General features: G+C 38.1%; 1 protein-coding gene across 21 annotated transcripts in view; it reads left to right on the forward strand.

Annotated features, from left to right (window-relative positions):
• DTNA (dystrobrevin alpha) overlaps positions 1–12720 on the forward strand; it is a 464017-nt gene that overhangs the window by 247918 nt on the left and 203379 nt on the right. The window lies entirely within an intron of this gene.

Raw genomic sequence — 12720 nt, forward strand, 5'->3', positions numbered from 1 at the left:
TATTGATCCTCTGCCCCTCTCCTCTCTAGTCTCTCCTCTACCCCCTTCCCCAGGGTCCCTCACCCCCTACAAGTCCAACCCAAGAACCCCGTCAGGTTTTGAATTTGAGAGGGCAAAAAAATTCTGAGTTTTTGTAGTCCATGGAGAGTGTGCCTTAAAGATAACTAAGCGGAAATGAAGGGATGATATGATTTGGATACCTATTGCCACCCACCCATCAATGTAAGAGTGTCCGCAAGGGTTTCATTTTTACTTCTGCTTCATGTTTGTAAAGATCCCACAGGTCACAGAGATCAGTTTCTCAGGAATATCATTCTGTGTGGTAAGCTAATCAGATTCTTGCTTAGATGTGCCAGCATTCTACTTGTAATATTTAAATAGTGTTTTCTCCTTTTGTGAGAACATCAGTACCTCTCCGATTCAACAGAATGGCAAGGCTTTATCTAAAGCTTTCACTGCAGGTTCTTATTCATGTTTCCTTTTAAACTAGAGCACTTGGACATAGCTGAGCACAACTTTGTTGTTGTTGTTAAAGAACTGAAAGAAAGCCTTAAGTACAGTAAGGCTGAATATAAAATGCAGGCACTTAGGAACTGCACACCAATTTGCAGCAGATGTAAGCAATTAAGGATGGCACTGACCTGCTTAGTAAAACACACTTCCCAGAGCACTGGGGCAGTCCACTCCCACTTCCTTCTTGTTTGTACTGCCATCCAAATTACTTGCTTCAAAGGGGCAAACATTCACATGGCATTTTTTTTTAAAAAGGTATAATTTTTTTTCCTTTAATATTCTGGTTATGCTTTCTCTGGTATGGAGAAATAGTGGTCTCTCGAGTGGTTGTCTAATCCTCTCCTAAGAAAAGAGGTTATTGAAAATTGTTAGCCAAGTGTATACTTGAATCCACTTTATAATTTTCACTTTATACTTTAAGTGATATAACCAAACTCAACAATAATACAAGTCTTGCTTTTATATGATTTAATTTCTACAAACTTGCAACTTCAAAAAAGTGTAACAAACTTCAGATTCCTTGGTTAGGTTTGTAGATGTAGGAGTGACTAAAGTTAGAGCAGCTAGGTGGCCCATTGGATAGGGTGCTGGAGCTGGAGTCAGGAGGACTCATCCTCAAATCCAGCCTCAGACACTTACTAGTGTAGGTCCTGGGCAAGGCAATTAACTCTATTTGCCTCAGTTTCCTTATTTGTAAATGAGCTGGAGAAGGAATTGGCGTATCATGCTAGTACCTTTTCCAAGAAAACTCCAAATGAGGTCACGAAGAGTCACATATGACTGAAACGACTGAACATCGTCAAAGTTACGTATTCATCTGTTTTCAAAGTTAGGTATTTCATCTGTTGAGACCATCTCATGGTCTCAACTTACTCTAAAAATGCTGGTCATGTACCACATATCAAAGAGGAGCAAGTGAGCAGTCACAGGCTAGTGAGCAAAGCTGGTTCAAAAACATTCCCTAGTGAATTTCATCAATATTGTCTTGGTCAGGGCAAGTTTTCCTCTGCCCAGCTGATTGCCTAAAGAGAAAGGTGGTATCCATATTTAATCCAGAATTGGGGGAAAAAACTTATGTGATCATAATTGAAGAAAAATGTTCCATTGATATCAAATATGGAATATATAAGAACTGCCTCAGCTACAACTAGAATGTAATACAATAATGAGTTCAACTCATTCATTCAGTTACCTCGCATTTTTTAAGCTCTGGTCTAAGTCTTGGAAATACAAATACAGAAGGAATGACAGTCCCTGCCCTCAAGACACTTACAATCTAATGAAAGAACGCACACATAAAAATGGAGAGGAAAACAAAGGTATGATGAGGGGGTGGGATGGTAGAAGATGTCCAGAGTGCAGGGAGGAGAGGAATGTGTTATGGCTAGCCTGCATGCCTTCCTTAAATGGAGGGTTTCTTTTAAAAAAAAAATTCTTTTTTTTCCAATTACATGTTAAAACAGTTTTAACATTTTAAAAAATGTTTTGAGTCCCAAATTAAATATTCCCCCTCTTCCTGAGATGGTAAACAATCTGATATAGGTTGTACATATGCAATCGTGTAAAACATTTCCACATTAATTATTTAATGGAGGTTGTAGGAGAAGCCATTTAGTCAGAGAGGCTACAGGTGCAGAGGGTACTTCCAGTGTGTGAATTTTAGGGCTGGAGAGAGGCTGCGAGATAAAGATCTGAGCACAGTTGAGGAACTCCAAAATGCAGCATGGAAAGGGATGAGAGTTCATGAATTATTTTACCTACCTCACAGAATAGTTGTGAGCATAGAATAAACTAAGAATAAGAAGATAGAAAAACGCTTTGTGTACTTTATTACTAGGAAGTACTATTTGTTATTGTTGTAATTCTTAGGACTGCTGATTAGTAGTAAGACATTCAGTTCAGCAGGTAGGCAGAATGAAAGGAAAATTAGTAGAAAATTGTTTTAAATGGGAAATTAATAATATATCTTTCCACAGAAGAGAATAATATATCCTAAATGGATGAAATAGTATTTATTAAGCACTTACCATATGCCAGAGAACAGGTTAAGTGCTAAGGATAAGAAGAAAAGGAACCGAAACAATCCCTGCCACAAAGGAGCTTCCATTTTAGTAGAGGAAGATAAGATCTATAGGGAGTGTTAGTGCAGGCAGGTGGCACAGTGGGTAGAGTTGACAGACTCATCTTCCTGAGTTCAAATCTGGCCTCACGCACTTACTAGCTTTGTGACCCTGAGCAAGTCACTTGACCTTCTTTGCCTCAGTTTCCTCATCTGTAAAATGAGCTGGAGAAGCATATGATAAACCATTCTGGCAACTTTGCCAAGAAAACCCCAAATGGGGTCACAGAGATTCAGACACGATGGAACAGTGATAGAGAGGGAAGGATGTTTCATTGTGGGAAGTCACAGGGGTGGTGAGTAGAACCCACAGGGTATGGAGTGACTCATTTGTTCCAAGAACGATAATGTTGTTTTGATTTCTATTCCCAGAGCTAGAGGTGAACAGAGGTGGGTAGGAGATAGGAGGATGACTGAAAAACAGTGGGGTGAGTTTGGTTTTGAGCGAGATGTGGAGAATTAAACCAATCAGGATCCCAGGGCACCAGGGTAGGAAGCAGAGGCTGGAGTGCAATGCCATGGAAATAAGACAAACCTCTGGGTGCCTATTTTTTCTTCCTAATCTTATAACTTTCCCTTGAGCTACTGAATCAGACTAATAGATACCTTGATCAATGCCTGACTGCTTCATTTTGTTAGCTCTACACACAAGGAGAAAAGACCTGGAGTACTACTAGCATTTGAGTAGCAAATTCAATACATTTTTCAACAGGCATAATTTAGCATAAATTTTAAAAGGCACAGATTGTCCCTTTCTGTTCTGTGTAATTGGAATGAAGAGATGCTACAGTGGCATATGCTGAAGTCACTAACGTTGTGGCTATAATAATTCTTGAAAGCTACACATACACTGGCCTAGAGTGAGTATTTTGTACTTAATAATTCATTAATCTAGGGCAACTAAGTGGCACACTGGATAGACTGCCAGGCCTGGAGTAAGGAAGACCTGAGTTCAAATGCAACCTTGGACACTTAGTAGCTGTGCCATCCTGGGCAAGTCACTTAATTTCTATTTGCCTCTGTTTCCCCATCTGTAAACTGGAGATAATAACAGCACCTACCTCCCATGACTGTTGTGAGGATCAAATGAGATAATAAGTGTAAAGTGCCTGGAACACAGTAACCACTATATCGTTATTATTAATCATGAATGTTGGCCATTACTCTCTTTCATATACTCTGTATCCTAGACAATTTGGAGTTATTTATACCCCTTCCCCTTCCCCTTTTAACATTTTTAGGTCTCCCAATCTTTGGGCTCAATGATTTGCTGGGGTCAATACCCCTCTCCCTGACCCCATTTCTGGAATGGAACTCCCTTCCATTCTCCTCCTAGTCTTAGGCTGTAGAAGTTCTTTCTTCCTTCAGAGCCCCAACACAGGTGATGTTCTTCCATGGGAATACTTCCCTCATCTCCTTCCTCTAGCTGAAAGTGAACTCTCCCTCCTTAAATGTTCCAAGAAATGGAGCATCACTTAGCATCTTACATTATAGTTCTATTATTCTATTGGTTTGGGTTCCTAGTGTTTCTTCCCCCATGGCATCTCTGTCAGATCTGTATTTATGTCATCAAAGACTGGCAAGGCTCTCATACTCAAACAGGCACATAAATATTTGTTGAATCTGAATGTCACCAGTGAACTGTGAACACACACTTAAATATTAGAATCCTTTTGTATTGTAAATCACCACCCTTTCCCAACCCCTTCCCAATTCCTTTCCTAAATCCACTTTGGGCCCAGAGTTGTGGCACATACCTGTGATCTCTGTTAACTAGAAGACTGAGGCTGGTAGGTACCATAAGCCCAGGAGTTCTAAGCTATAGTAGATTAAGCTGATCAGATGTCCATCCACATTAAGCTGAGCATCAATATAGCAAGAAGACCCAGGAGGAGAGGGCCACTAGACCACCAGAAGAGCAAAGGAGCCAAGATCAGAAAAAACAGAGCAGGTTAAAGCTTCTGTGCTGATCAGTATTTGGATCAGGGCTATAAGTGGTTACTGTACTTCTAATCTAATCAAGATAGATAAACCCAATCACGAAAGAATGAAAGGAAAGTAGGAAGAGATAGAGAAATGGAGAAGGGGAGGAAGGAAGGAAGGAAGGAAGGAAGGAAGGAAGGAAGGAAGGAAGGAAGGAAGGAAGGAAGGAAGGAAGGAAGGAAGGAAGGAAGGAAGGAGGAAAGAGAAAAAAGAAACTATTGAAAAAGCTAAATTGAGACTGGGGGATTGAGAGGGTTCTTAAGGCTGGCATGCCTGTTTAAGGTACACTGAATTTTCTATAGAAAAATATTTCTTCTATACAAATCCAAGTCATTCAAAAAATCATCAAATGGCCTTTGAGTTCAAAGAACTATAAAACATTTTAATGGTAATATCTAATTTATTTAAAAACTGTGGGAAGCTGTATTTGTAGTGTTTTATTCTTATAACATGTAGTGATATTTCAGGATCATTATTACCTAAATAAAACAAAAATAGACTATCTCCCTAATGATGCGGATATCCCTTTTTGGTTCAGTCAAATGCAAATGATAGTTTTCTCAAACAAAAAGTACCAATATTCCTTAAATAGATAAAAAAAAATTCAATGAACTCAGCATTGTACATTATAAGCTAGCTATTCAGTCTTGAGGAGTGGTCATTAAAAATTTTTATTAATGTCTTTTGTTTTCATATCCCCTTCATTTTTTGCATGTATTCCTTCTCTCTCCTCCCCAGGGAGCTGTCCCTTGTAGGAAAAAAAAATCAAAAGACAAAGGCAGGAAAGCAGCTCAGTAAAACTATTAAACACACCAGACAAATAAATCCCATAGCATATGCAGTGTTCCATATCTGTAGGCAGTCATGTAAATTTTTTTCTTTTCTTCTCTTTTTTTTTTGAAAGAAATTAGATTTGATTCTCAAGAGGACTGGTATTCATTATTAGACATTTAACTTATTTAAAAAAAACATGTTTTTGAATGTGATAACAAAAGGAATTTCCAATGAGTTGGATATAGCTAGTTTAAAAGAATCTGTTAGATTGGTAAGTACTCAGTCTACCTTGGAAGGCAATGTGCGACAGTAGAAAGAATGCTAAACATGAAGTGACAGGACTCGAGTTCAAATCTCAACCTCTAACTACTTGTGTAACCCCTTAATAAAAGGATTTGTTCTGTAAAACTTGCACAGTCAAAAGGCGGCATCCAAGGACCTAGAAGGTCACATGTGGCCTCAAGGTCATAGGTTTCCTACCCCTACACCAGTCAATAGCTTTACCAAATGTGGCCAATGGTATAATGTCAAAGAGCCTCTAGCCAGGAGTCCAGGTTGTGTTGTTTCTGAAAAAAAGAAGTAACAGTTAACTTTGTAATAGTTTATGATAGTTCTAAAGTGCTGTTAATACAATGAACCATCACGTTCTTTTCCCCTCATACCTAATTGATACCTTTTAATATTGGAAGTTACATTAAAAAAGTAAATGACAAGACCATTGCATCAGAAACCTGCTATTCACCTGGTATCCTCTTTTGTAAAGAATTTGTGTTGCTTTTCTTGCTTGTGACTAATTGAAAAAGTGTTATCATTCCTTGTAGGTGAATGGAATCCTTGCATGAAAGATTCTTGATGGACGCTTTGTCCTCCTCAAAAGAGAGAATAAACATTTCAATTTGAACTTAAGATCAGAATACACCCAGAAGAACTTGTTTTATATAGATACGAATATGTTCACATCTTGTTCTAACTCTTAGTTGTTTGTTATCAGTCATTCACTTCTAGGTCTGGAGCTGAATTAGAAGAATCTGTTAAATACTTTTAGTTACTAAGTTTTGAAACAGATCTGTGGTTGCATGGTTATAGGGAATTCTCAATGAGGAACCTGAGTTCAAATCTAACCTCAGATACTAGGTACCTCAGTTTCCTCATCTGTAAAATGAGCTGGATAAGGAAATGGCAAACCATTCTTGTATCTTTGCCAAGAAAACCTTAAATGAAGTCATGAAGAACTGGACGCAACTGAAAAAAGACTCACCAACAAACACAATGGGACAATTAGATGTTTAATTTTCTAGGGTCACCCAGCCAGCAAATATGAGAAGTAGAAATTGAAACCAGGTCTTCTTGCCATTAGGGCCAGCCCTCCATCCCCTCTGCCCTGCTGTCTGCTCACCTGTCAAAGTGAATTTCCTAAAGGTGACATCAGATCATGTCACTTCTCTACTCAATAAATTCCATTAGATCCCTATTACTTTCGAGATCAAATATAAAATCATCTGTTTGGTTTTCCATACCCTTCATTATCTACTCAATTCCAATGCTCAAACTTTTCAGTTTTCTTTACAACCCTGCTGTCCCAACCATACATTCTGCAATCCAAGGACACTGGCCTCCTTGCTGTTCCTTGAACAAAACTTTCTATCTCTTGACTCCAGACATTTTCATTAATTGTCTCCCATGCCTGGAAAGTCACCTCTGACACCTAGCTTCTTTCAGGTTACAAACAAAATGTCACCTTCTTCAGGAAGCCTTTCTCAATCCTCCTTAATGCTAGTGCCTTCCCTCTATTGGTTTTCTCCTATTTATCCTCTGTCTGGTTGTTTATACATAACTGCTTTCATGTTATCTCCCCCATTAGACTTGGAGCTCCTTGAGGACATCAAATATCTTTCTGCCTTTCTTTGAATCTTAGCACCACATCTACCATATTTGTTCTTCTTGAGCCCTCTGACTCTTCATGACCTTGTGAACCATAGTATACTAATACTGTCCATGGGGTTTTCTTGGCAAAAATGCTGGAATGATTCACCATTTCCTTCTTCAGTGGATTAAGGCAAATAGAGGATAAGTGACTTGCCCAGGGTCACACAGCTTATAAGTATCTGAGAGCTAATTTGAATTGAGATCTTCCTGACTCCAGGTCCAGTACTCTATCCACTGAGCTACCTAGTTGCCTCATATAGCAGTGGCCCAGCATATGGTAATCACATAATAAATGTTTGTTGACTGACCAATTGATAGTGTCATATTTGGAAAGCATGTGGCAAGCCTTAAAGCAATATACAAATGCAAGCTATTAGTTATTGTTTGTCTGCAGTTTAATTCTAGTGCCTGAGCTCAAAAAGAAACATTTCCCTTTTCTAAATGGTGAACTCTAAAAAAAATGGTAAATCAAACACTGACTTCTTGAAAATAATTAGATTAAGCAGTTTAGATTGACTCTTTCCACTCACTGAAATAAATTGTTTTTTCTAGGCTGTGATGCGAAAATACACCTTCCAAATGACCAGATTCATCTAAAAAGTAGCTAAATAGCCAAGAGGATATGGCTAAAAGTGTGTGCTGTTTGTGAATAAATTTTTTCTTCAAAAACAATCATAAATGAGTTTACCTAAAGTAATAGGATTATATTTTTTCTTGACTGACATTCCTCCATTATTTGCTTAGTATGACCTACAGGGTATATTTAAAAATTCATCTTTGTATCCCATACCAACTGATTTGAAATTTGTGCTTTCACCCTTCAGGGGAATTCAGCGAGCTTACCTTCAAAACTTTGCTTTGTCAGTTGCCTATCTTTAGCAGCAAGTCAGGTAAACAGCAACTGACTTATTTTTTTAGTCTCTAGGGATTATATTAATCATTCCACTAAGCACTGGGGTAAGCTCTCTGTGGCTGATGAAACTGAGCCTATCCCATTCCAATACAAATTTCTCTCAGAACCCAAATGGGTAAGCCAATTATTTTGGATATAATAACAGCAACTCTTTATGTAGTGCTTCTAATGTCTGCAAAGTGCTTTCTGTCTGCAGCCCATGTAAGCTACAAAGATCATTATCTTAACTCTCACTTTCTCAGATGAGTCTTGGATCCCAGAGAAAGAAAACCATCTCATCCCCAGGGTCCTAGAGGTTAGTGGGTGATTTTCCCCTGAGCAGTAGGAGGGTAATTTTCCAGTGCCATCATCTGGAGTCTCTACCAGTATGATCCCCTCCAGTATTACCAGCTGAGAATCATTTTAGTCATCTTTGAGATATTTTATACTGTCTAGAATCTAGAGTCATCTTAAGTGGGCTGTTTTTTTAATCTCTTTTTGCTGAGTTTTGCTTGTGATATAGAGGAATGCTGATGATTTATATGGATTTATTTTATGTCCTGCTGCTTTGCTAAAATTATTGTTTCAACTAATTTTTAGTTGAGTCTTTAGGATTTTCCAATTATCTCATATTGTCTGCAAGAAGAGATAGTTTCATTACCTCATTTCCCATTCTGATTTCTTCTATTCTTGTCTTATCTCTATTGCTGGAATTTGCAATACAATATTGAATAATATCAGTGACAGTAGGCATCCTTGTTTCACTCTAATCTTGCTGGGAACGCTTCTAGTTTATCTCCATCGCAAATAATTCTTGCTGAGGGTTTTAGAGGAGTTACAACAGGTGGTACAAAATATACCCCTAAAAGTCTGTGACCAGGGGAAAGTGAGCTCAATTTTCACCCATTTAGCAAAAGGGGAGTTCACATCTGTCTTTCTCATTTTATGGAGGTCCCCAAGAAGGTGTTTCAGGCATTACAGACTTTCTATGCTAGGTTCCTTGGGGAACCATGGATCTATATCCAGCCTACACTTGGCTCCCAATGTAAACACTATTTTTGGCTTGTTTGGGGATACTGTTAAGATAGTATCGAGAACAGGAAGTCCAACATCCTTTAGATTAAAGATGTCAAACAAAGCCATAGACTGTAAGTTTTCCCTGAAGCAGATAAAAAAGTAATTGGCCAATATTTAACAAAATAAATAGAAATAAATAGATCATCACAATATGTAGTTTTCAAAGTTAACATGTGGTCATAGGTATCCTTAAATCGTGGCCCTCATTTATATTTGAGTTTGACACTGTTGCCCTAGACCCTTCAAAGCTCCCAATATTAAGCACTTGTTATTATCTGTTAAGCACTTATTATCAAAAAGAAAAATAAGATAGTTTGCTCTCAAGCTCACATTCTGATAGTAGAGAAAACATGGAATATTTCACCCACAATTCATTATGAGAAGGGCCTGTTGTCCTTAAGGTACAGTGGCAAAGTGGATAGTAATACTTCTTTAATGTTATTTTACTGATAAATTCATATTATTTTCTGATGTTGGATTTTTTGATAATGCCAAGGACTTTGGTGACAGGCTTCAATAAATGAGTTTGTAGCATAGGTAGGAGCAGCTACATAGCTGCATCTACAGGACTCACTTTCCACTATCTGGCTGCGATCAAAAACCCAAAGGTTTTTGGGTTTGAGGTCCTGGGCTGTCTCCTTCAGGGATGGAGATGGGAGATGGTGGCCAAGGTGGTAGTGTTTTGTTTTTTATTTCTTGGCACATGCTGCCTCCTGCCTTTCCCTTAGGGAGCCTTGATTGCCTTACCCTGTGAATGACAGCTGGTTTGCATTTGGTAGGGATAGGCCCCTTCTCCTCAGGAATTGCTTCTTCACACATAGCTGTTTTACATTGTAAAAAAATGATGCCTACTTTTTATTCAGAAAGACTTTTGCCTTTGTTGTGCATGGTGCAGAAACCTAAAGAACTATCTAAAGTTGAGGTGCATTGTTATTTTCATAGTCTTTACCCCCTTTATATATTTTTTAACTTCCCTAGTAATAGATCCAATGGAGACCCTTAAATCAACTTCCATGCTGAGTGATAATATCTACCCGAATATCAGAATCCATAGCTGTCCCCAAAAAGTTAATGTTGGTTCCTGAACATTGTTTGAAATTTCTGTGATTATTAGAGTGTGTGTACTGTATTGATAGGAAAGTCCCAGAGTGGAACAGAGAACAGAAATCACTTTAGAACTCAGAGAGTGGGTATGACTTCAGCTACTGCAAAAAGAAAGGAGGCTGGTGTAGCTTCAGTGTTGGGATCTTGACCTTGTAACTGTTCCACTACTGAGAAATTTGCTTTTCTTTGTAAGACCTTGGGGGCCTTTTGTAAAGTGCCCTTTTTGAAGAGGGGTGCAGGAGTAGTTTGATTTTAAATTTGATTAAAATTAAAATTTGATTTTATTGTCAAGGACTTCCCAGTGTGGAAACTCTCCACCAATACAGATCAATAATTTTCTATAAAGTATCATTTTAAAGAGTCACCTAAGGGAACTGAAAGGTTAAGTAACTTTCCCATTGGTTCCATAACCAGCATGTGTCAAGAGGCAGCACTTGAAATGAAATCTTCCTGACTCCAAGTCTGGCCCTGTATTCTTACTCCAATATTACTTCTTCAAAAATGCTAAATTCAATAACTGCTCAACATTTTGTTTTGTTTCTTTTAGATATGTAACATTTATAGATATTCTCTTCAGTGAAAAAAAAAGAAAGGTAGTTTTTCCTGGTGGTTGAGGCAGGTAAATGGTGCAGTTGATGGAGCAGGAGTCAGGAAGACCCAAGTTCAAATCCAACCTCAGATTCTTGCTAATTTTAAGGATTGAGTGCTGGATCTGGAGTCAGGGAAAACAGTTCAAATGTGCATCCAAACACTTACCAGTTGTGTGACCCTGGATAAGTCATTAGACCTCTGTTTGTCTTAGTTTCCTAACTATAAAATGGGGATAATGACAGCAACTATTTTGAAGAATGTTTTTGGATCTTTTTTTCAAAGATCAAATAAGATAATATTTATTTAAAAAATACTTAGCACAGTACCTGGTACATAGTCGGGGCACTATCCAATTCCCTTCCCTCCATTCCCCCACTCACTTGCTCCCATATTTTACTGTAATGGTCAAATTCAAACAAAATAGACTTGAGAGAATAGAAAAGGGTTCAAAATGTGGCATTAAGGATGTTCCTTTTGTTGTCCTTGTGATACAGAATCATCATTGCCCAAAGCCTTCAGTGTTTCAGAAAGCTTGACTTTCTTAGAGACACATCCAAAAGAGACACACTGACCCGTAAATGCAGGAACAGTCATATTTCTGACACTATATTTCTCTGTTACAGGTCATCAATCCTAATCGAACCTTTAATTATACAGATGAAGCAACAAAGGCCTAGAGAGGATAAAAGACTTGCCCAGAGTTACACAGAGAGTCAGTAGAGACAGAATTCAAACCCAGATTCTTTAATCAAAAGTTTCAGTAGCTTTCCCTTGTCAGACCATTCTACAACTACAGTATAATGAGGTGGCCCATAACAAAAACAATCCAGAAGTTCTTGCTCTCTGTGTCTTTATACACTGGAAGCCCCAGCATAGAATAAACTGATACCCTGCTAGGGACTATTGCCAGCAGTTTCTATCTTTTTGCCCACACAAGGGCATTCTCCCTTAACTACTTGACCTCTCTGATTGTAGTAGCAAAAATACAGAATCTGCTTACGTAGAAAAGAGTTCTTCAGAACTGGAAATATTATTGTTTGACATTGATTTTTGAAAAATATTACTTTAGTACATCTGAAGTCTTAACTCCTAAGCTCCCTCTTTATTCCTTTCCATATTTCATAGTTCTCTGATCAAAATGTGAAGCTTATACCTTGTATAATTGAATTTAGAAAACTTTTGGTTTGATTTTGGATTTTCTCAGGTCCTTAAAATGCAAATTGCTTAAAAACCATGACAGAATTTCTAAGGCAACTGTGAATTTTTCTTTCAAGATGTAATTATTTTAGACAATGTATATCATTCAGCTTGAATGATATTTAGTTCATAAAAATGGCTGTCTCCCAATGAAGCTTTATAAACTATCCCCGGATACTCTGACCTCCACAAAACTCTCCAGTATGTCTGCCAAAGAAGGATGGGATCTGCACTGAGCTCAGATATGTGTCACAGAGATCTTCTTTGTTCTCTACATCTGCTTATTATTGACCTTTTTTTATTCAGAGTGGCTAATGATGTGACTGCAAGTAAATTGACAGATTCCTTCCACAGCTAGTGTTGTATAATTTGACTTTTTTTTTTCATTTGAATGAAATTAATTGGGCATCCACAGAGGGCATGGTACCCTGTAGTAGCTGCTATAAATGGAAGGCACATAATGGACATGGAGCAGTGAAAAGAGTCCTGGATTTAGAGTCACGGGACATGGCTCTAAATCCCAGCTCTGACACTTAGTGCTTGT

The sequence above is a fragment of the Notamacropus eugenii genome, chromosome 4 (assembly GCF_028372415.1).
Source record: "Notamacropus eugenii isolate mMacEug1 chromosome 4, mMacEug1.pri_v2, whole genome shotgun sequence".
Taxonomy (NCBI): domain Eukaryota; kingdom Metazoa; phylum Chordata; class Mammalia; order Diprotodontia; family Macropodidae; genus Notamacropus; species Notamacropus eugenii.